The 24,335-nt window shown below is 30.1% G+C and overlaps 1 long non-coding RNA gene across 1 annotated transcript in view; it reads left to right on the top strand.

Moving 5' to 3' along the window:
• The window catches only part of LOC114931973 (uncharacterized), a 74,518-nt gene that overhangs the window by 39,168 nt on the left and 11,015 nt on the right, over positions 1 to 24,335 (top strand). The window contains exon 2 of the long non-coding RNA XR_014924753.1: positions 8,131 to 8,232. This is a non-coding gene — a long non-coding RNA (uncharacterized LOC114931973). The remainder of the gene's footprint in view (positions 1 to 8,130; positions 8,233 to 24,335) is intronic.

Below are 24,335 nucleotides of genomic sequence, written 5' to 3'. Positions count from 1 at the left end.
AGATTTCACGCGGATATTCCAACTTGAAATTGTTGCTGCGGCATCATTTGCCCTCGAAATAACTATATCGAGAATAGGATATATAAAAATGCTCATGATTTTAAAAAATGCGTTGATTTCGTTTTTTATAAAAATAATATCTTGACGTAGTTTTATGCGAATAACTCTGGTTCTGTATAGTTTTAGCGTATTGACAGTTATGAATAATTTATTGTTAATTTTTATTAATCTTTAATTTTAAATGATGCGCTGAAGAAGGTTGAAAAAGGTAACCGAAACGTTCGAACTTTTTTGTCTAATATTTTATGTTAAAAATTTTTTTCCACAAATAAATATTAATAACAGAACTTAATTAGCTCTTATTGCCTTTTATATGTATATTAATTTTTAAAGAGCTGTTACAAATTATATTATATCGAGAATATTATTAAATGAAAAAATATTAATGAAAAATTAAATATTCTTAAATAATTATTCATTTCAATTGTAGCACTTGATAAGGACCGATGATCAATTTGGTCGGAAAAATAATTAAACAATTTAATTTATTATTAAATCTTGAAAATTTCAAGAAATTGCGAAAGTTAGCTGTGACTTAGATTGATGATTTACCAAATAAATTTCAGTTATGTTTATTTAATTTTAAAGGTTTTTAAAAATTAATATATTAAAAAAGCATTTTTTTAATTTTGACAACTATATTGAGTACCATTTTGAATTTGACAATTTTTGAATTCGTCTTCCTAGAAAATCTCTAAAAGCTGTTTAGAAAATCGTCAACAACCTAATTAAAAGTCACAGCTCATATTTAATCATGGATATCTTATTAATCCTAACCGACACTAAAAATTTCTTTTTTGAGAATTAAAAGTTTTAATAACACTTTATTTTGATTGAACTTTAATTAAAAATGTGACGTGATGGAACAATCTCGAATTTGGATTCAGCATCCAACAAACTGTAAGAAACGATGTCTTGTTCCAGTGTTCGAAAAAAAGATATTTTTTGTTGAACAATTTAATTTGTTTTTTTGCAATATAATCAACATATTTTGTATGCATTCACGATATAAGAAAATTATATGAATCATTTTGTTATTTGTACATGTATCTGTGAGTCAGGACTGATAAAAGATAGATTTTCTCTTCTCTTTTTTCTGTAATTTCTCATTTTCTGCGTAACTGTAACTTTTTGATTTGATAACACGAGATGATAAGAGAGAGAGGAACTTTCCATCATGCAGGGGGATTTTATTCCAGTCAGTAGTAAGGAGCAATGAACAATTATTTACTTTATAATGTTAGTCCATTATCATCGAGGTTGCACGCAGGAGTGACCGATAACATTACGATTTGCCGATTAAACATTACGATATTTAGGTTACATACATACGCCATTTTATTTTATTTTCATATCTTTTACACCAATTTTTAAAATATTTTTTTATCCCCGACACTTCCCATGAAAAAAAATGATCACTAAAAAAGTTATAATTTATGTCTTTGTATAACTTTGAATTAGTTAATTAATTTTAGCAGTGATGAGAGGGAACTCTAAAACGTGAAATAAAAGCAATTGATTTTCCTTAATAGCAATTTTTGCCAATAAATTTTTAATTCGTTATTTTCCTGGAAACCGATAGTCATAATATTTTGAGTGCAATCACAAGGAAGCACATATATCGGTAAAAAATCTACACGAATAATTTCAATAACGGCGTTGTGTACATATATGGACGTATTTTTTACAGCAGATGATTTATTAACTGAATATTACGTCAATATGCCTAGTGTACATTTTATGGATGATAAATTTGCGCGACTTCGGTGAATTTTGCGTAGATTCGGGAGCGATATTTCGTAGATTGCAGATAAAATAAAATTTGATTCGCATTTGTGAATATTCTCTTACGAAAAAAAGCTATTTGCAAACAATTGCGAATAAATGCCCGCTAATATATCTCAAATGTTTCTCCATAGTCGTCGATAAAATTCAGAAACATTTATGATGATAAACTGATGATAAACTAACGACGTAATAAAACCTTTTCCTGTAATAATAATAATAATTTATGTTTAATTGTCCAAACACATTCTATCTATTTATTTTATTATTCACAAACGCGGATATAACGCGAGCTTTACATAATAAATCTAATTAAACGCTTTTGACGATATTTATTTGTTACATACATATATGATCCATTATCTCTTCATTGATATGAAGAAATCAATATATATAAATAATAAACGTGATGATGAAAGAAAATAGAAATGTTATTTGAAATATTATTCTAAAATTATTACGCGTAAATCAAACGCGTAAATAAATCATATGTTACATATCAATTATTATATGAACCACCGAGAAATATCATAATGAAAAAGGATTAAATATGCCAGTCTGGTGCTACTCTCGCTTCCAATCGAGTGTGATGCTCACATTTAATTATACTTTATATATTATATTTTCATTATATATTACATTATTATTACTATTTAATCTACATAAGTATATAAGAAATCTGTATATATATTTTTATTTATTTATTTATTGTACTTACATCTTGCAATTCCATGTTTACGCACTTATTTTCACAATTTATTGCGTCAGCGCGATGTCGCTTAAATTCAATAAGAATTTTATTTTATTTTTTAATAAAAATCCTATAAGGTATAATTCAAAAAGTTGAATTGAACCCAATTTTTTATTGCACGATCTTAAAAAAAAATCGAATATTATGTACGTAATGTCGGTGAAGTTGTATATATTATATTTTAATTATATATTACATTATTATTAGTATTTAATCTAAATAAGTATATATAAGAAATCTGTATATATATTTTTATTTATTTATTTATTGTACTTACATCTTGCAATTCCATGTTTACGCACTTATTTTCACAATTTATTGTGACAGCGCGATGTCGCTAAAAATTTAATAAGGATTTTATTTTATTTTTCAATAAAAATCCTATAAGATATAATTCAAAAAGTTGAATTAAACCCAATTTTTTATTGCACAATTTAAAAAAAAAATCGAATATTATGTACGTAATGTCGGTGAAGTTGTATATATTATATTTTAATTATATATTACATTATTATTAGTATTTAATCTACATAAGTTTATAAGAAATCTGTATATATATTTTTATTTATTTATTTATTGTACTTACATCTTGCAATTCCATGTTTACGCACTTATTTTCACAATTTATTGCGACAACGCGATGTCGCTAAAAATTCAATAAGGATTTTATTTTATTTTTCAATAAAAATCCTATAAGATATAATTCAAAAAGTTGAATTGAACCCAATTTTTTATTGCACGATCTTAAAAAAAAATCGAATATTATGTACGTAATGGCGGTGAAGTTGTATATATTATATTTTAATTATATATTACATTATTATTAGTATTTAATCTACATAAGTATATAAGAAATCTGTATATATATTTTTATTTATTTATTTATGGTACTTACATCTTGCAATTCCATGTTTACGCACTTATTTTCACAATTTATTGCGACAACGCGATGTCGCTAAAAATTCAATAAGGATTTTATTTTATTATTTAATAAGGATTTTATTTTATTTTTCAATAAAAATCCTATAAGATATAATTCAAAAAGTTGAATTGAACCCAATTTTTTACGATCTATTTGCACGATCTTAAAAAAAAAAAATCGAATATTATGTACGTAATATCGATGAAGTTCGATGAAGTTGTATCAATAAATTTGTCCCGTTTCGCTCTCGTTTCCTATCGACGCTAATTATCGCAAGACTCCTCCGAATGAGCTTGATGCACGGCGCTCGCGGTGAGCCGCGCGGCAATTCCTTGTTTGTCTATTTGTCCCGTGTAAATAAGCGCTCGCGCGTCCGCGGGTCCCTACTTTCGTCGCGCAAACAATAGGGACACGTAGCCGTCACGTTTCCGCGTTTCCATCCCTCGTCAGAGACACCGTCCGCCACCCTCCCGTTGCGTGACGATTCGCGATACTCCACGAACTACCTACGTCGCGGACCGCGAATCGTATAAATCGCGCGCAGATTACGCGCTCGCATCCGCGGAGGAGGACCGAGTCCGAAGTTTGTTCTTGCCCGAGAAATATCCCTTCGTTCTAGTCTGCTCTCGTACGCAAGGAATAGTAAAATATTATATATATGTTTTAACGATACTATTTTTTTTTCTATTATTAAAGTAGGTCGAAAACTATAGTACAGTCGAGGAGGAAATAATTTCGTTTCTGAGAAAATTGGGGAAAATTGAGGAAATTAATAATATATTTATTTTTCGAAGTGTATATTGTCGAAATTGATTGCTTGAAAATTTAATAACTTCGCTTAATAAAGATTTATTAATTTACTTGTTAAATTTAATTTATTAAATTGAATCAAATATTTTTTTATACATTTTATACTTAAATTCATACGGAAAAAAATTAAATTATTTTTTTCACATAAAACGTTTCATTCTTTTTTTTTTTTTTTAAATAACAAGTTTAAATTTGTTAATTTACTTATTAAATTTAATTTTATAAATTAAAATAATTTTATATTTTTCTCATACAAATTTAAATAAAAAATGTATGAAAAATATTTGAACTTTTAATTAGAAAAGATATCTTTATAATCTTATTAAATATATAGAAAACTTAAGGAAGCTTAATATCGCGCTGATGAAAAATTAAAAAATACCCCGTTATTCAGACAACTGACTTCGCTGATCCTCGATTTGAATACAACCATTTACTATATTATAGCTGCATACCGATCTACACGAAAGAATAAAATTGGTCAGCCATGAGATTCTCGTGAGGATTATCGCTGCCGCGTCTCGGTTACAGGGGATTTATTTTCAATTAGATTAACGTGCGCGTGAGATATAGAGAAATCACGGCGGCACCTCGTCGACAATGCCACCCCCTCGTATATATGTATATTGCCACCCTTCTTCCTCGGCAATCGAGTCGCGACAATGCGAACAATGGCCGAGGCGGGCCGCTTAATATCGGCGCCGATAAAGGAGCCGGCGATGTTTTACAAACAGCTATGCGCCACGTGACGCATCCACCCCCTGTCAAAACATTCCGAGCGACCGCCGCCGTGCCACGATGATGGGGTAAGTCACGTGCCGCCCTTCGTCTTTCTCCGGACAGCACTGGGAAATTACAAAGTGCAGCGGATGCAGTTTTTGGGAGCGAAACCGTTTTGTCTTCTCCCGGCTGCAATGACGTTCGAGGAAATATATAGTGAATTTTTCACATCGAATTTTATTATTGAAAATAAATATTTTTAAACGAAGAGATGACAGAGGGAGTGTGTAGAATTTTTTAATTTTAATTTTTTAATTTAAAATCGACTCCAAAGTTGCTATAAATTGATGAGAGAAAATAGAGAGTATCGACAATCCGAAAAAAAATTTTTTTATACGTTGTAATATAAATTTGGGGATGGTAAAGATAATATTAAAAAAAATGATATGCAATAAACCGTATATAAATGGATAAACTAATAGTTTTCAATTAAATACATATATGTTATAACGATAAAAAAGCCTAGAAGACACGTGTAATTCTGCTCATATCTGCGTTTTCATCAATATATTTTGTGATCATTTATGAATGTGTGTGTGTTGAATTAAAAGGCCAAGCCAGATATTTGTCATCATATAACAGTACAAGGCTAAAGCAAACTAGCGAGCATATATGTAGGTATAATTTAGGAGTATGAAAGACAATGAATATTCAATAGCCATTATTTGCTGATCAAGTAATCGATTGTGATTTCTGCTGATTGGGATATATACATTTGACTATTGCGATTATTGTACGATAGTTTTTGCATTATCAATTTATAACTTGGGATAAAATTCAATTTCAATTCTTTTTATTTAATATAGGTATTTCATATTTATTCGCTTCACAGTTTTCGCAAATCTATTATTTTTTGAGACTAAAATAAATAATTAATTTAAAACTCACGTACGATGTGCAACAGCGAATATATTGCATAAAGTTGATTTGCAAAAATATTTACAAATTATAAAGTCGTGTTTAAAAATTCATATTTTAAAAAATAATTATTGCACATAACTCCTTAAATTTTTTATTTGATTTTTGCATAAATATTTAAGAAAAAACTATAATTGAATGAATCTATTTATTATCAATATATACATATTTAATTAATTATTTTATTAAAATTATTTCAAGTTTTTTAAAATAAAATTTGTACAATATTTTGTATGCATTATATTATGCAATGATATAAAATGCATGACAAATGCGGAGAGGGGTAACAAAAAAATTAATTTAAAAAATTATGAATTACTCACTCTTGTCCGATGCGCCTTCTCTTGTTCAATTTTGATTGTTTCAATATAGTACTTATGCATTCAGTTGTGGAAACGCGATTAATTATGATTGAATGCAAAATTAATATGATCGAAACTAATTAATAAAATGATTACTCATCACTTCCGATGTTACTTACCACCTGCATTTTATTATTTTGTTATATTATTTCATTAGCTCATTTAGTTTATCTAATATTGTAATAAAAAAGAAGGAGAGAAATTGCATTAATCATTCCTTAAAATATTCCCTGACACGCAGACTTATTTTAGGATGACAACTAATTACTATCTCGTTTTATAACATACAAGTGTGAATAAACATACGATTTATAAATCAATATTCGCGAACTGTGTAATATTCGAAAATTCGTAATTAGGTTTGCCGACTGTTCGCATGACCAATTTCCAGCCGAATAAATGTCGCGAAATACGCGTTTTAAAAATGATTTACAAATATTGAACTTAAGGTACGCGATTGATAAACATTAAAATATACGGGAGTAATATCGCACATATGAATGATATCGGATGACTTTACTTCGATACCGCGCGATATATTATGCAAATCGAATTAATGACTAGTTAAGACGCGACGTATCGTCGGGAAAGGTATAATTAAAATCGAGTACTGTGCGATATGTGTATTTTTCAGACACATTAATCCTATGAAACCTCTCTCGAGAGATATATATTGTTTCTGTTTTAAATGAATTAATGCCGCGCGAAATACCTGCTGCGGTACGCTTATTAATTATTAATCGTTAATTGTAACATAGATGGGAATGTATGCATTTTTCTCGAGGATTATTACGATGTTGTAAGGGGATACTTACGTCAAACCTTCCCGTTCGATTTTTTTAATTCGTCGCCACGAAGTATTTAGCATATTACAAGCTAAATGGAAACGAGAAATATTCTCCGAGTATATATTCTTGAATATAAATTAATTATCAACAAGCGAATAATATATCACGATTTTCCTTATTTCACTCGTATACGTGTTTCATTATTGCGCATTCAGTTGGCAAACGATTTATAAATTATTATTATATAGTATGTGTATGTGACTCGATGAAAAATTTCAAGCGCGATGTAAGATGCATTAAAATTCAAGTTTTTTGAAGAAATATTTATTAATAATTTATTTAAATATTTATTATTAATTTTGTTATTAATTTTACTGTTGAAAATTCTTGCTATTATTATTAATTAAAATATTAATTATAATATTATAATTGTTAATAATATGTTTATTAATAATAATTAATTTAAATATTTATTATTAATTTTGTTATTACTTTTACTATTGAAAATTTGTAATTTTTGGTTATTAAAACGAAGATAGGAAATTATTGTTAATAAAATTTAATAAGATCGATCTACATTTTCGAAAAAATCGAGAAAATATAAGGAAAATGATTTTGCGAAAATGTTACATATTTGTAAAGTTAAGCGTGTTGTGTTGAGTTAATCGTATTTTAATCATGCTGTATCACTGATTTTTCGAATTTTTCGGTTATTTTAAAAACATTGCGAATACATGACAGATTGATTTTAAATCGAGCGATTTTATGTTGCATTTAATATTAATGGATACGATCATAATTACACATATTTTGATATCTGTGTATCGTATTTTTGCATATTTATTCGCGCGATTTTCGATTCGCCAATCGTAATTTTTTTTGCTGTAATATAATAAAATGCGATTAATGTCATAAAATAACGTAAAATTTCGATTGTTTTATTCTGTTAATTAGAGCGAGTAATCGTGTTTTTGCGAGTACTATGTTGAAGCAACCAAGGACGAACAAAAGAAAAGGAAGAGAAGTCTGGAGAGGCAACGACAAAGCAATCCTGGGGTGAGTAATTTACAATTAAATTTATTATTTGGATATTCGTAAAATTAATTTTATCTTTGCGCATTAGTTGTCTATTTTATATTATTGCGTAATAAAATTCGTCTTAAATATTTTACACTTATCGAATTTTATTTGAAAATACTTAAATTTTTAAAATAAAATATTACATTATTAATATTTACATGGAGCTATCAAATATCTCAATATTATGTATTTAAAAAATTTTAGAATTATTTATATTCTCTCTACATATAAAATTTTTATTTTTATTTTTCAACATTTATATTTAAAAAGATATTTTTTGATGATTTTTTAGTTTTTAGTTCTTAAACATCTGTTTTAAGGGTAAATATAAAATTTATTTATGTCCAACTCTTATTTTTAACATATTAATTACTTAGAATATATTACTTTCATAAATCTGAACTTTTAAACGAATGAAAAATATAAGAAATATTTCATAACTAGAATATATTCTTTAAAAAATTATGAATAGTAGTGAATAATTACACAATAATTTTGGCAAAACAAAAATGATATTTTGTCACAAAATGCACATATCTATAGAAATTATTAATTAGTTTTATATGTATATATGTGTGTATTATACATATATGAATATTGAAATACTTAATATTATATGGAATTATTACTTCGGTAACATTTAAATACAAAGAGATGTTTATTTACATTTAACATGCAAAGGATTTATATATAATAGTTTTTTATTAAAGATATCATAACGACAAATATTTTTTTATAAAATAGAGATAAGGGAAGAATAATAATAGGAAAAATTGATACATAAATACATATTTAATTAAATTTCTCGCTTTTTCGAAATAGGTAAAATACAATTTTATAACATTATTATTTTTTGCTTGAAACATCAAGAAGAAGTAAACGTAAAGTCACGAATTTTTAAACATACATTTAAATACGCTTGAGTATTTCAATTTGAACGCAACCCTTTTTACACCTTGACATTCTCGGCAAATTATTTTTAAATTTTTCCTCCGCGAACGTTCCAATTTTTTTTAATATAACGAGATCTTTAGTCCGACCTTTGCTATAAATAAAAATGCATCAAATTCGTAATGTAGACGAAGAGAATTTTCTTTTAGAATTTACCCTAAAAATCATGTTAATCGTGGGACAATATGATATTGGAAGAATTTTATAAGAGTTTCTTGATTAATATTTACCATAATAAAAAATATTAATAGGTACACTGTAAAAAAAAAGTTTGTTAACTTGACTAAACCTTTCAACTAAATTACTATTTTGTTAATTGAACATATATTAGTATTTAAGTCAAATATACGTTTCGTTAGATTTAATATGTCACATTTAATTTAAATATTTTTATATGTTCGATTAACAAAATAATATTTAGTTGAAAGGTTTAGTCAAGTTAACAAATTTTGTTTACAGTGCACATAGTAAATTTTACTATGTACATAGTAAAATTAATCGAGTATATTTTATAACTTATGTGATAGATATTAATATTTGTATTGTGGTATATAAATATTAATCAGAAAAACTCTTATAAAATTCTTCCAATACCATGTTGTCCCACGATTATCATAATTATTAATTGCAAGGTTTATTTCACTGTCGACAGGGAAATTATTCTATTATTTAAAAATATTAATATTTTCCACAATAATATTTTTAGTGTAGCATTAATATTTTTAATGTAGTAAATATTAATCAGAAAAACTCTTATAAAATTCTTCCAATACTATATTGTTCCACCATTACCATGATTTTTAGGGTAAATTCTACGAGAAAATTCTCTCTGTGTATGGTCATTAAACGCGTAATTAATTCGCGAATAAAAACCGCAAGCTCGACATATGATTTCATCGATCACAGAAGTGTTCCGACCCCAACGAGGACCCCCCTTTAAAGACGTGCCGGTGTAAAGCGTATGGGAAATTGTGGGAATCGTATATAGGGGGACAAGAGAGCCGATCGCCTCGGGGAATTGATTCGTAATATCCTCAGGACTTAGAGAAGTATCATCGAAGGATAGTTTACATCGACTAGTGCCGTGTCGCGATTAACTTTGCCGTGCTCGAAGGCGATTGCTTTTTCGGAGCCGAACCAAAGGGAGAACTTGTTAAACGCATATACGGATTATGCGTGGGAACGTTTCAGACTCTTGAAAATATTACAAGCGCGCTTTCAAAGCGCTCATTACTATTATTCACAAATTGTGTGTAAAGCTAAAAAATGTAATCGATTTGCCAGGCTCATTACGATTATTATTAGAATTGACATATTTGCACAATATATATAGAATGGATTCATTAATATTCACATGGTTCCTGACGTAGGCAGTGGTTTATTAATTCGATAAAGAGACAATAATGTCAATATAAATATCCGAATATAAATATTCGTATCGTGTATTATGCAACAAGTGCGTGTATATATAGAATATCTTCTTACGACTTCAATATATTTTTATTATGCATATATACGTTACATTACATTACGATAAATTTTATTGTGCATTTCACGAGATTTTTTTGACGAGATTGCTCTGTCAAGAGCAATGAGAGCTCGGGATTGATGAAAAAAAATCGGTCTGTCAAACATTTTTTCATGGCGTCATCGAAACGCTGCAGTGCAAACAACAACCGCGTTGCCGGCAGGATAATAGTTGATAAACGATCAACAATTTCGGTGTTCGCAAGATTTGTTAAGTACACAGGCTGCTTCGCCGCAACGCGTCGCCAAACAACGCGTGGCGCCCCATGTCAAAATGCTGACACCCGATTCTGATAATGCCGATTTACGATGCGCTTAACGGCCGCTAATTATCTGATTTATCGCGCGATGTTGCGCTAATGCGATTAACATCGCAGCCGGGTTACGCCTATTTCGCGGCAATACCGATTTCAAATCTCCCGACGTCCGTCATGCATTATCGCCGATTTGCGATAATGGAGACGATTTTTAGAGATTCAGATGCAGTCTTAATTCTGTAAGTTCGATAAAGATTTTAATTTTTAATAATTTTTACAACAGAAAAAGAATATTAATACCGATTTCAAATCTCCCGACGTCCGTCATGCATTATCGCCGATTTGCGATAATGGAGACGATTTTTAGAGATTCAGATGCAGTCTTAATTTTATAAGTTAGATAAAGATTTTAATTTTTAATAATTTTTACAACAGAAAAAGAATATTAATACCGATTTCAAATCTCCCGACGTCCGTCATGCATTATCGCCGATTTGCGATAATGGAGACGATTTTTAGAGATTCAGATGCAGTCTTAATTCTGTAAGTTCGATAAAGATTTTAATTTTTAATAATTTTTACAACAGAAAAAGGATATTAATACCGATTTCAAATCTCCCGACGTTCGTCATTATCGCCGATTTGCGATGATGGAGACGATTTTTAGAGATTCAGATGCAGTCTTAATTCTGTAAGTTCGATAAAGATTTTAATTTTTAATAATTTTTACAACAGAAAAAGAATATTAATACCGATTTCAAATCTCCCGACGTCCGTCATTATCGCCGATTTGCGATGATGGAGACGATTTTTAGAAATTCAGATGCAGTCTTAATTCTGTAAGTTCGATAAAGATTTTAATTTTTAATAATTTTTACAACAGAAAAAGGATATTAATACCGATTTCAAATCTCCCGACGTCCGTCATTATCGCCGATTTGCGATGATGGAGACGATTTTTAGAGATTCAGATGCAGTCTTAATTCTGTAAGTTCGATAAAGATTTTAATTTTTAATAATTTTTACAACAGAAAAAGGAATATTAATACCGATTTCAAATCTCCCGACGTTCGTCATTATCGCCGATTTGCGATGATGGAGACGATTTTTAGAGATTCAGATGCAGTCTTAATTCTGTAAGTTCGATAAAGATTTTAATTTTTAATAATTTTTACAACAGAAAAAGGATATTAATACCGATTTCAAATCTCCCGACGTTCGTCATTATCGCCGATTTGCGATGATGGAGACGATTTTTAGAGATTCAGATGCAGTCTTAATTCTGTAAGTTTGATAAAGATTTTAATTTTTAATAATTTTTACAACAGAAAAAGAATATTAATACCGATTTCAAATCTCCCGACGTTCGTCATTATCGCCGATTTGCGATGATGGAGACGATTTTTAGAAATTCAGATGCAGTCTTAATTCTGTAAGTTTGATAAAGATTTTAATTTTTAATTATTTCTTCAACAGAAAAAGGATATTAATACTATAGAATATTTTATACAAATTATTGGGGGGATATAAATTAATAACAGAATATTTTTTTTTCTTAATTTAAATCGAGGAGTTGACTTTAGGAAAAATCATCACGAGTATAGAATCGAAATATGCGATAAACGATGATGTAGTTAAATAATATCTGTATCAACTTCGAGGTCTTAAAAAAAAGTCGGGAGGAGAAGGAAAATAATACGACAATATTTTATTTTCAATGAAAATATTTTCATCGAAAAAAAATCGCGTTAAAAAAAAATTCTAAATATGTGCTGCGGCACACATTTACTACAAATATTTGCACAGTATTCTCTTTATTCGCATGTGTAAATAAATTCATAATACTTTCAAGGGAATATTTTCAGAGACTGAAAAATTCAGTTCCATAATACATGTAAATGCATAAATAAATTTGTAAATATTAATTGAGGCAATATAGAACACGTTAGGCAAAGAGAGAAAGAGAGAAATAGGGGTCGGAGCACATCGAAAAGGTTAATCTCCCGATCAACTTTAATCCGCCGTTACATTCCGATTACATTCGATGATTTCCCGAACACTTGTTTCTCGGTGTTTCTATGGTAATATCGCATTTAACCTTGCGCACCGCAGATACACACGTAAGCATGCCATTATCGCTGTACATTGTGTATATTTGCGTGTGCGTCGACTACGATTTCGCACATCCGCGCTCTGTTGATTCAAAATATTGTCGCTATGCATTCAACAATCTTCATTTAACGGTTCGAATTATTAAGATTGCACTGCATTACGCACAATGATTTATCAGCATTTGCCCGGCAAATATTCTTTTAATGTTTAAAGACCCCTCCCTTCTCCTCCCCCCTGCCTCCCCCTTCCCCCCCGGCGCGGTGAGTAATTACAATGTAAATGTGTAAATATGTACAAAACATGTATCCTACAGAGAGCGTGGAAATGTGAAACAATTACACAGTTTCCGAAAATAAATACCGCGCCAGTAATATCGCGCATATTTGCACATCGCGTATATATGTATTCAGATTCAAGCTGCGGATCACGTGGGGGGCAAAAGACGCGGAATTGCAGCTGCAAAAATGACGTCTCGATTCTTGATGGTCAAATATTTTCAGTTACTTCGCACACACCCGGCGACAGATTGTTTGAGTTAACATGAGCAATCTTATTCTCCAATTTCAAGATAGATTCATTGTCGCGTGTCGTGTTATGTTATGTGAAAACGATACTATTATTAATTATAATTAACATATATCTTATATATATATATATATATATATATATATATATATATATATATATAATATATTATTAATATATAGGATAATGTATATATTAGGAATAATAGAGACGAAAAATAATATATAGGATACTATATTATTCATATTATATTAATATCACTATATTATTCATATCTAGGATAATAATATCTATCTATACTATCTACTATTACTATATATACTATCTATCTTATTTTTATACCTGATATCTTTCTCCTTTATTTACAATATTAATTATATTAGTAAGATATATTCCTAAGTACATATATATATATAATTGAATAATAATGTCGCTCTTTAAACAGGATACATTTTTTGTATCCTATATTTTAGAATATTAAAAGAGGATCATACATTTTGAGAGAAAGTAGTATTAAAAAATATATAAAAACATGAAATAGAATTAATAGTTGTGTCACCTTTATTAGTTTTGAATTGTAATAAGATTCACAATTTATAGATATAAAAAATATTAAAGAGAGACCTATAGAGTTTTCTGTTAAAATACACAGATGGATATGATTTTTTGTGATATTAATTATAGGAACCATAATAATTATAGACTTTTTGTTTTTATTAATAGTGCCTGCTTTTAAAATAGAAGCGACCCTTTTTTTAATATCCTATATATTATTCCTAATATATATTATCCTATATATTATTTTTCGTCTCTATTATTCCTAATATATGTTATCCTATATATTAATAATCTATTATATATTAATAATATATAATATATAGGATAATATATTATTATATTATATTAATATAATATAATAATATATTATCCTATATATTATTTTTCGTCTCTATTATTCCTAATATATATTATCCTATATATTAATAATATATTATATTAATATAATATAATAATATATTATCCTATATATTATTTTTCGTCTCTTAGTTCTCTGGAAAAAGATAATCTTCAAAATTTGAACTCGCCTTTTGGCTTAATCAAGTCTTCAAATATTCAAATAAAATGGTCAACTCGTGTAAAGCCGTGAAACCCCATAGAAACCCTAATAACACGTTAAGATCCCACAAAGGTTTTCCGAGGCCGCGCTGGCTCCGCAGGGGGTGCGTGTCTTTTTTTCGAGTAGCCCGAAGAAGGGCGCAGTTTCGGAGCTCGAGAGGGGCTGGATTTACACGGTGCCCAGCTGTGGCCCCATGGTGCCCCGCGGTTCTCCAAGGGTTGAGGGGGCGGCTTTTAGGCGCGTGCTCACCCCATGCTGCGCGCTTGCCACCTGTTTCTCGACGGAGCAAAGGGTAGTCGCCGAAGGAGGCTGCTTGGTCTGTTTCACGCTTCTATTATCTAATATAAAGCTATAAAACAGGAAAATGTAGGTGTAATGAATTAATTCTTGAAAATATTATATATATTATATAATATTATATATATTATATATATTATATAATATTATATATATTATATAATATTATATATATTATATATATTATATATATTATATATATTATATAATATTATATATATTGAAAATATATTCCAATTATTTGTTTAAGCAGCTTTCTTGAGCTTGAAACTAAAATTGTTTCAAGTACGCATTGGCAATATGATATATTTTCGTTGCTATTCTCTAATTATGTGTTAATGTGTGGTGTAGAAAGTTAAATGAAATTATGAGAATTATGATAATTAGCGTTTTCTCTTACAAGAAGATTAGCACGAATAATTTGAAAACAATTTTAAATAATTGTGAATGATGAGAATTTAATGTAATATTGCTCCGCCAATTCTTTGATTGATTTGTTTTTAAAGAAAAAACAATATGCATCCCGTTATAATTTATTTATAATTATAAAGAAAGAGAGACTTGTCGGCAGTTTTATTTTATAATAAAATTACACCGCTAAATATAAATACAATTAATTTGTAAATATTTAAATTAAACATGAAAAAACATAATTATATAAAATTGCGAGAATCAGGAATCAATGGAAGAAAACACGAGGAAAAATAATGACTACAAAAGAAACGTATACGCAGAATTAAAATTTTTATCAAGCAAATATGTCGACTAATTTACAGGTGTAAAATATACGATTTATCTCAACAATCTCTCGACAATCGCGTAATTTTAGCATCGCTAAAATTCGATCCTTTTCGGTCCCGAGTTCTCATGCAAATGCGTTCCAAACTCACGCACCGCGCCATCTTTCGCGACGTCGCGTACATTTTATTCCCGGTTCGGTGGAATTTTTCGTCACGGCGACACCTCGATCAATATTTGCGCAGCCGGGACTGGGGACCACGTCACTCGACCTTCCGCGACCATATGCGAACGCGGCCACGTACGCCGCGACTACTCGCGAGTCCGGAGTCTGACCTATGCGGCAGTCTCTCAGTGTTCGAGAAATTCATTGATTCGTACGCTAATCAGCTATTATTGCATTTTATATCATTATTTTGCACTTATTCCCTTGCAATTAGAAAGAATTTTTATTATTTAAAATTATAAATCGAAAAGTCTGTGACACACAAATTCAAGGATTAGGCGCAGATACTAGGTGTACAAAATTATATTATAGGGGGAATTAAAAAATAATTTCCATGTTTTATTTTTTCCTATTTATTTTCATGATTATTATTAGTATAAAAAATAAAAAATATAACATGTTCTGTTATTACACTTTTAATTCAATGATTTACTGGTATATTTTTTTAATTGTTATTACATATTTATAATTATTTATTCACGACTTATTTTGTCTCTTTCAAGTAAAAAAAATTCTTTTAAATGTAAAATAAATCAAAAACTGTGACATAAATATAAATTCAGATGTAAGAGTCAGGCAGAGATATTAGATGCAACGAAATTCTTTTATAGAAAAATTTAAACATAACTTTTATTATTTATTACTTTTAATTTTCATTATTATTATAAAATATATTAACACGATAAAAAATGTAATGTCTGTTATTACTATTAATTCAACTGATTAAAAATTCATAACTTTGAAATTTCGAATCATTTAAATTGCATTATGCAAATTTGAAAGGTGCATATATAACAAATTTATTAAAAATGCGCAGATAATTCATTGCGTTATAATTTATTATCCGGAAACGACTGCGCGCTAAAAAGGAAGCTAGTTGGTAGAGAACCGAGTTTGATTTAAAATATTTCAGCGATCGTTTCGCGCTTTTCGTTCAATCGTTTCAATCACGTCGTAGCGTATCCTTTTTCTCGATTCGACGGCGATCTCGATCGAAAATAAACGATAATCCGTTCGATTGCTTCTGCAGTCTGCAATTTCCAGCATTACGTCCTAATTTTTGAAATTCGTTCGCCTCCGACAGGCGATTACGTAAAACCGATAGTACGACATCAAACACTCGGATAAAATACGCGGCGATAGATTTAACGAGTCGTTAATGATCGCCGCGGCTTAATACCGCGGAACAATTAATAATGGATCAATGGAACTTAACGACGCGGCGGTCGAGCGTTTAGATGTTTCGTCGATATATGGATTTATACATTTTTACGCACATTTAAATATCCATGGATGTTCGCAGGATTTTTCCCAAGAGGAGGCACAATTAAACATTTTTCCCTTTTATTTTCTTATTTTTATCTTCCATAATAAATTCCAATGTTTATTCGAAAGGAGAGTAAATTATTTTGCACTTATTTCAAATAGATAGAATTTTTATATAAAAAATTATTTTAATTATAATGTAAAAAATTATTTTATAGAATTTAAAAATAATTTTTCTATTTTTTATTTTTTTCTATTAATTATTATTATTATTATTAGTATAAAAAATAAAAAATATAACATGTTCTGTTATTACATCTTTAATTCAATGATTTACTAGTATATTTTTTTTAATTGTTATTACATATTTATAATTATTTATTCACGACTTATTTTGTCTGTTTCAAGTCAAAAAAAATTTTTTTTTTAATGTAAAATAAATAAAAAAACTGTGATATATATATATATATATATATATATATATATATATATAAATACAAATTGAGATGAAAGAGACAGGCAGAGATATAAAAAATAAATGCTTAATTTTTTTACTGATTCCAAAGGAGGGCAAATAATGCAGACGCCCACGTAAATATCGTATTTGCCAGCTTTCTTTCGCTGCATGGTGACATATTGTCTTCGGAAGGAGAGTATACTTAATTATTACAAGGGGGACAGAGAGGGGATAATTAGATACCTGAATATATCTCACTGAGATCAGAGAAGAATCACGAGTCTGAAGTAAACAAAATGCAAATCACGGTCGTGACTTTGTAATTTTCTAAAAGTCCGTGATTAAAATTTGCAACGTCATCCGTTAATAATATACTCGTTCTTTTGAACGTAAAGGTTCGAGAGCAAAAAAAAAAATTAGCGCGAATTATATCGTTATACTAATTGTATTTGGGATGGGATGTATATCGCAGAAAAATTTATCAGTCGTATTAATTATGTTAATTTCACGGGTCCTATGCTTATTCAAGAGCGTATACCGTTAATTAGTAATTAGGCGAGACATAGTATCTCCTATCTCTACATGTGCTGAGTAAATAGACACGTGCGGACAAATTTAGCGTAACAGTATTGACAGAGCAATATGACAAGAAATATTATCGCTAATTTGATCATTAATAAATCATTAACTAAGTATGTTTATCATTAGCCAATCTCACATTTCAGCGACACAATGATTACATTAATCAAGCAAGATCTCGTCGTCAGGATATGACTCTCTTCTATCAGATAATAATTCACTGTAAATTGATATTTTTAACCGATCATTAAAAATAATATTGTTATAATAATTTTATCATATATATATATATATATATATATATATATTGTATAAAGTCGCCATTTGTACAAAAAATGCCGGTCTACAAAGATTTAACTTTATAAAAAGCTAAGCCTTTCACAGAAAACAGCTGACTCTTTCATGTTATTTTTAATATTTTTTTACTCATTATTTCTTATTACGCAAAAATAAAAGTATAAGTATTAAAGTGAGGCAGAAACTCGTAAATTACTTTTTTAATTTCTTATTATATTTTTATTAAGCGAAATTTCTTATCGCAAAAAGTTACGAGTTGGACACTCTAAATCGATCTTTTAGCGATTCTATTTTATACATATAGAGAATTCGCGCACAGAGAGAATTTTCACTTAGAATTTACCATGAAAATCATAGGTAATCGTAAGACAATATGATATTAAGAGAATTTTATAAGAGTTTCTCTAATTAATATTTATCACAATAAAAATATTAATATCTACCACAATAAGATATAAAATATATTTCATTGATTTTACTATGTACATATTAATATTTTTTATTGCAGTAAATTCGAAGAGATAATTCCGTGTAGAGATGTCAAAAAAAAAAAAAAAAAAAAAAAGAAAAGACATATAGAGATTAATTAACATTTTTTTATTGTAGTAAATATTAATCAGAGAAATTCATAAGATTCTTCCAATATTGTCCCACGATTTCAGGATTTTCAGGGTAAATTCCAAGAGATAATTCTCTTCGTGCGGAGATGTCAAAAAAAAAAAAAAAAAAAATAGAGAAGAGACATAGAGATGCGTTTCCATTCTCTCTCGGCACGTGCAGAAAAAAAGAGAGGAACAAAACAGATCGCGGTACTAATCAGAACGACCCGTTTGCGTGTTTGCGATTCGCGTTACTTCCACGTTACATGCGGAGCCAATGGGAAAAGATCGGCGACGCTAGACCTCGGTACCCGGCCACGCTAAACGCTCGTAATGAGTGATTATCTCGGTTAGTCTGGTTAACACGTGGTACCAAGGTAGCGGCAAGTGCACACCGTCTATTTGCTCGCGACGACACGTGCCCGGACAGGACGCACTTACGCAATTGCGAGACGACGAGTTATCGTCGAGTTCTCGCAATAACGCGACGCGAGGAAAATACTAATTTTCTAAATTCTTTTTTTATTCAACCACGCGTATCGCGCGAAGTCTCCCGAGTATTTTACATTTGACAATTGGCTCGTAAAAAAATGTATTTGAGCTGTTAATTCGAGAGGGAATTATATAGCTTACAATTGCATTTTTTTTCCTTTTGTATATTCGGTATTTTATATAATTCACATGTGTGGGTTTAATTTCTGAATTTTCCGTGGAAAATGAAGATTGCAGAGAGGACGAGAAATGAGAGATAATGGAGGTGAATAGATTATTGAAAATAAAGAACTCTCAGACTGTCAGTATTGTTTATTGCAAGGTATAAGAAATGTAATTAATTTTCGAAAAACTGGTATTAATGACAACGATCAGAATAATGGCAGACATTAAAACGTCTGACGTGCAAAGAAAAATGAATGTCATTAACTGGACTTTAAGACGAAAGAAAATGTCTATAATTTACTCGATTAATTTGTTATAAATACAGAATATAAAATTTTCTATACAAATATTTTAAAATATAGATTATCGTTTAATAATTAACTTTTATACTTTAAAATGCTTGCGTAAAAAATTCATTTTCTTTTTTACTTTCAGCATATAATTTCAAAATTTTTAGAAATTATTATTAGACTCATTAAATTTTTATGAAGATTGTACGCGAAGCATTAAAAGAATTTCACTAAACGGTGCGTCAATTTCCACACGTGCGTCGCGTTAAATGTGAAAAAGTATTGCGCTGCGAGTTCTCTCCGCCAATTGTCGAAAATGAACGTAGAGTTCATTCGGGTATGTCTATACGCTATCGAAGTCTGAATTTACCGGAATTATAACGGTTTCAATCCCCGGGTATTAAGTCAGGGGTGGCGTCGCGTTTAATTTCACGGCGTTGTTGTCATTCGCGGCAGAGAGAGAAAGAGAGAGAGAGAGAGACAGATGGATAGACGGAAGGAGAGAGAAAGAGAGAGAGACTTGCCGAAATCCGCGTTGCGGCGCCGCGACTGGATGTGGCATAGGGGACTTCCAGGACCCGGGTGCTGTTTGAACGACAAATATTTTGTCGTCAAACTTCTGTCGCGCGGAATGAACGTGTCTATATGTGCAGGGCTAATACAAAGCGTTTCGCGGGCGTCTGCTAAAACCAGATTACATGCTCGACCTCCGGATAAGCGATCTCGATCTTCCGTATATGAATCGCGCGAACTGTCGCGCCGTCGAACTCTTCAGCCTCGTTACGAAGAGCCTCTATCTATACTCTCTTATGATCTTCATTTCAAATCTTCTCTACTCTGACGTTGCTTTCACATGATCAGCCTTTTACGAAGAAGGGCTTGTGCTATGGATTATCAATGATCATTTTACTTCTCTTTCATTTCTGACATTAACAAATCTCTGTCACCTGGTGGCTTCTAAACTCCAAATTCTAAAATCTTGTAAATTTTTATTGTGATTTTTTTTGACATCTATTTTTGCGAAAAAGGACTTATGGATTATCAATAATTATTTTTCTTCTCTTTCATTTCTGACATTAACAAATCTCTGTCACCTGGTGTCTTCTAAACTCTAAATTCTAAAATCTTGCAAATTTTTATCGTGATTTTTTTTTTGACATCTTCTATCCTGACGTTTGCGATGCTTTGACGTGATCAGCATTTTGCGAAAAAGGACTTATGGATTATCAATAATCATTTTTCTTTTCTTTTATTTCTGACATTAACAAATCTCTGTCACCTGGTGGCTTCTAAACTCCAAATTCTAAAATCTTGTAAATTTTTAACGTGATTTTTTTTTTGACATCTTCTATCCTGACGTTTGCGATGCTTTGACGTGATCAGCCTTTTGCGAGAAAGGACTTATGAATTATCAATAATCATTTTTCTTCTCTTTTATTTCTGACATTAAAAAATTTTTGTCACCTGGTGTCTTCTAAACTCCAAATTCTAAAATCTTGTAAATTTATATCGTGATTTTTTTTGACATCTTCTATCCTGACATTTGCGATGTTCTGACGTGATCAGCCTTCTGCGTGTGTTATTATATTAATGATATTTTTTCTCTTTAATTTCTGATGTCTTTTAAATTCTAAAATTTTGTAAATTTTAAATAACGCGATTTTTTTCGCATTTTCCACTTTGACATTTGCGATGCTTTGACACGATGTCAGGCTTTTGCGAAAGGGTTTGTGTGATTCTATCGATGATAGATTTTTGCCTCCTTTATTTCTGATGTTGCCTATCGATGTCTTTTAAATTCTAAATTCTAAATTGTCTTGTAAATTTGAAACGACGCGATTTTTTTTCCCTCTGTTCATTATTTTCTAAATGATTTATCCCGCGATTGGCTCTCGTCGCTCGCTGAGTTTCCCGTGAATGCGTCGACATTTGTTTAATTATGCAAGGATATGTAGGTTGAGAGAACGCCGCTTTACACACGAGTCGTGTATCGTCGACTACTTCAACGACGCCGGAGAAAAAAAAGAAGCGAATGTGATAAATAAAGACACGCTACTAATTTTAAAGTCGAGAAAACGGTAAATCAATTTACATCTAGTCCCGCATCTCGCAAGAAACGTAGAGATGCCATAAAATCGACGCGCATTGCCGCCCATTTTTGAAGAATCGCGTAACTCACAACTCCGTGTTCCTTTTTTATATCGCGGTTACTTGGTCGTGTCGCAATTTTATTTTTATATAAGTATAATGGAATGATTATACGATGAGATAATTAATATCGATTTATTATTTATAGAAATTATACATGCACAGGTCTCAGAAATAATAAGAATGTTCTCTCTCATTCACGGATTGTGTAATGAATTTGGTGTCGGTTTTCTTAGCTCTTCTAAGCTTTATTTATATAACTTTTTATTTCACGTGAAGCTGAAAAGCCATTATCTTTCTTCGTTTTCTTAATATGTAATTAAATAAATATAATATAAAAAAATAAATAATAATAAAATTAGCAATTGTTTTGTATGCAAGATATATTAATATTTTTTTCACTCTTTGAGAAACACAGCGGAACATAAATGTCTTTCTAAATATTTGTCTAATTTAAAATTATAAATATGCACAAATTATTCCATTTGATAGTAAAAAATATACTTAGTCGTTTATCACTTAATTGTTAACCGAGTTATGAATGAAATAATCTACCGTCGACGATAAATATATACGTAATATATTGTCGTGTGCAAGTATTACCCACGCATAATATTAATGTTCGTAAATCGCGCGCTATAATGACACAAATAGTGCAAGTACGGTAACGCAATTACAAATACGAATTAGCTCGTCTGACGCAGTTAGCGTCAAAATGTATAATGCGTATTTGCGGTGTGTTATGATCGTCACCGATTTATGTTATCAAAATCAACAGTAGTATTCCTTCAGTTTTATCAAGAATAAAGAATGTTTGTACGTATATACACGTTCTTTGAATGCCGAGTATACAGAGTCTGCGAGTGTCTATATAAGTAAAATTTCGAAGCTGTTAACACGTGCCGTTTTGTTTATCGCTAATTACGCGTGATACCTTGCGAACACAATGTATATATTCGTTGATGATAGATGATTCTGAATTTATTACACTATCCATCACATTATGGTGATGCCCCATGAAAGAGAACTCGCACTTATCGATTTTGCACGTGGACAAATCAAGCGAGATTAAGAAATGGAATTATTTCATAAATAGAATTTTTTTTATAAAATAGATTTATTTATTATTTTTAAATGTTCATTAAATTTTATTACATGTATTAAAAATATTGTTTAATACGTATAATGAAGAAATTTAATGAAAAAAATTTAATTTCACTTTTTATGACAATAAAATATATATATATGTATATAGATTAAATTAAAAATATATTTTTTTAATACATATAATGAAAAAGTTTAATGAAAAAAATTTAATTTTACTTTTTATGACAATAAAATATATATATATATATATATATATATATATATATATATAAAATGCGATTAGATATAACGATGTAAAGATAGATGACATAATAGCTATGCCATTTAAATATCTCACAATCGACTCGGCTTGAAAATAATTTATATTCGCGTCGAGTGACTACGTCATTTACTTTTCTGGAATATTTTTATCTCGCATTCCGACGCATGCGAAGGCCCCCGCGACTTTATACCTTACGCGTGTCTCCTTTTTTTTTTTATTTTCGCGTCGGCACTAATGGCGCGAGGTGTCGCGCATTAATATTTCATTAATATTTCTACGGGATTCCTGGAAAAGCACGCGACTCTCGGTACTGCGTTTTATTGATGCTGTGCGAAGCCGTGTGAGTAGGATGTTTTTTTTTCTTTTCGAGGCTCGACGACTGTACGAGCGCGAGAGGAAATTTCTCGTCTTCATCTTCGGAGACTGGTCGGGCCGGTGGTAAGTTAATTAAGTGCTAACAAGGAGAGAAGTCCGCGCCAAGACGGAGTAAAATCGTACGGCGGACCCGGCTAAAAACTCGGACGCGCTGTGCCCGTTCAATCCTCGTAGCCTCGTTTTAATCCTTAAAATGGACCTTTGTCTCTTGCGCGAGAGACTTTCGAAGTTCAGAAAATCAATTATTTGCCCGAAATAATATTTATCGTTTATTAATTGACACGGGTTATTT

This window comes from Nylanderia fulva, unplaced genomic scaffold, assembly GCF_048542155.1.
Source record: "Nylanderia fulva isolate GAGA-0341 unplaced genomic scaffold, ASM4854215v1 Scaffold10, whole genome shotgun sequence".
Lineage (NCBI taxonomy): Eukaryota > Metazoa > Arthropoda > Insecta > Hymenoptera > Formicidae > Nylanderia > Nylanderia fulva.
This window is presented reverse-complemented; position numbering and strand designations above follow the sequence as displayed.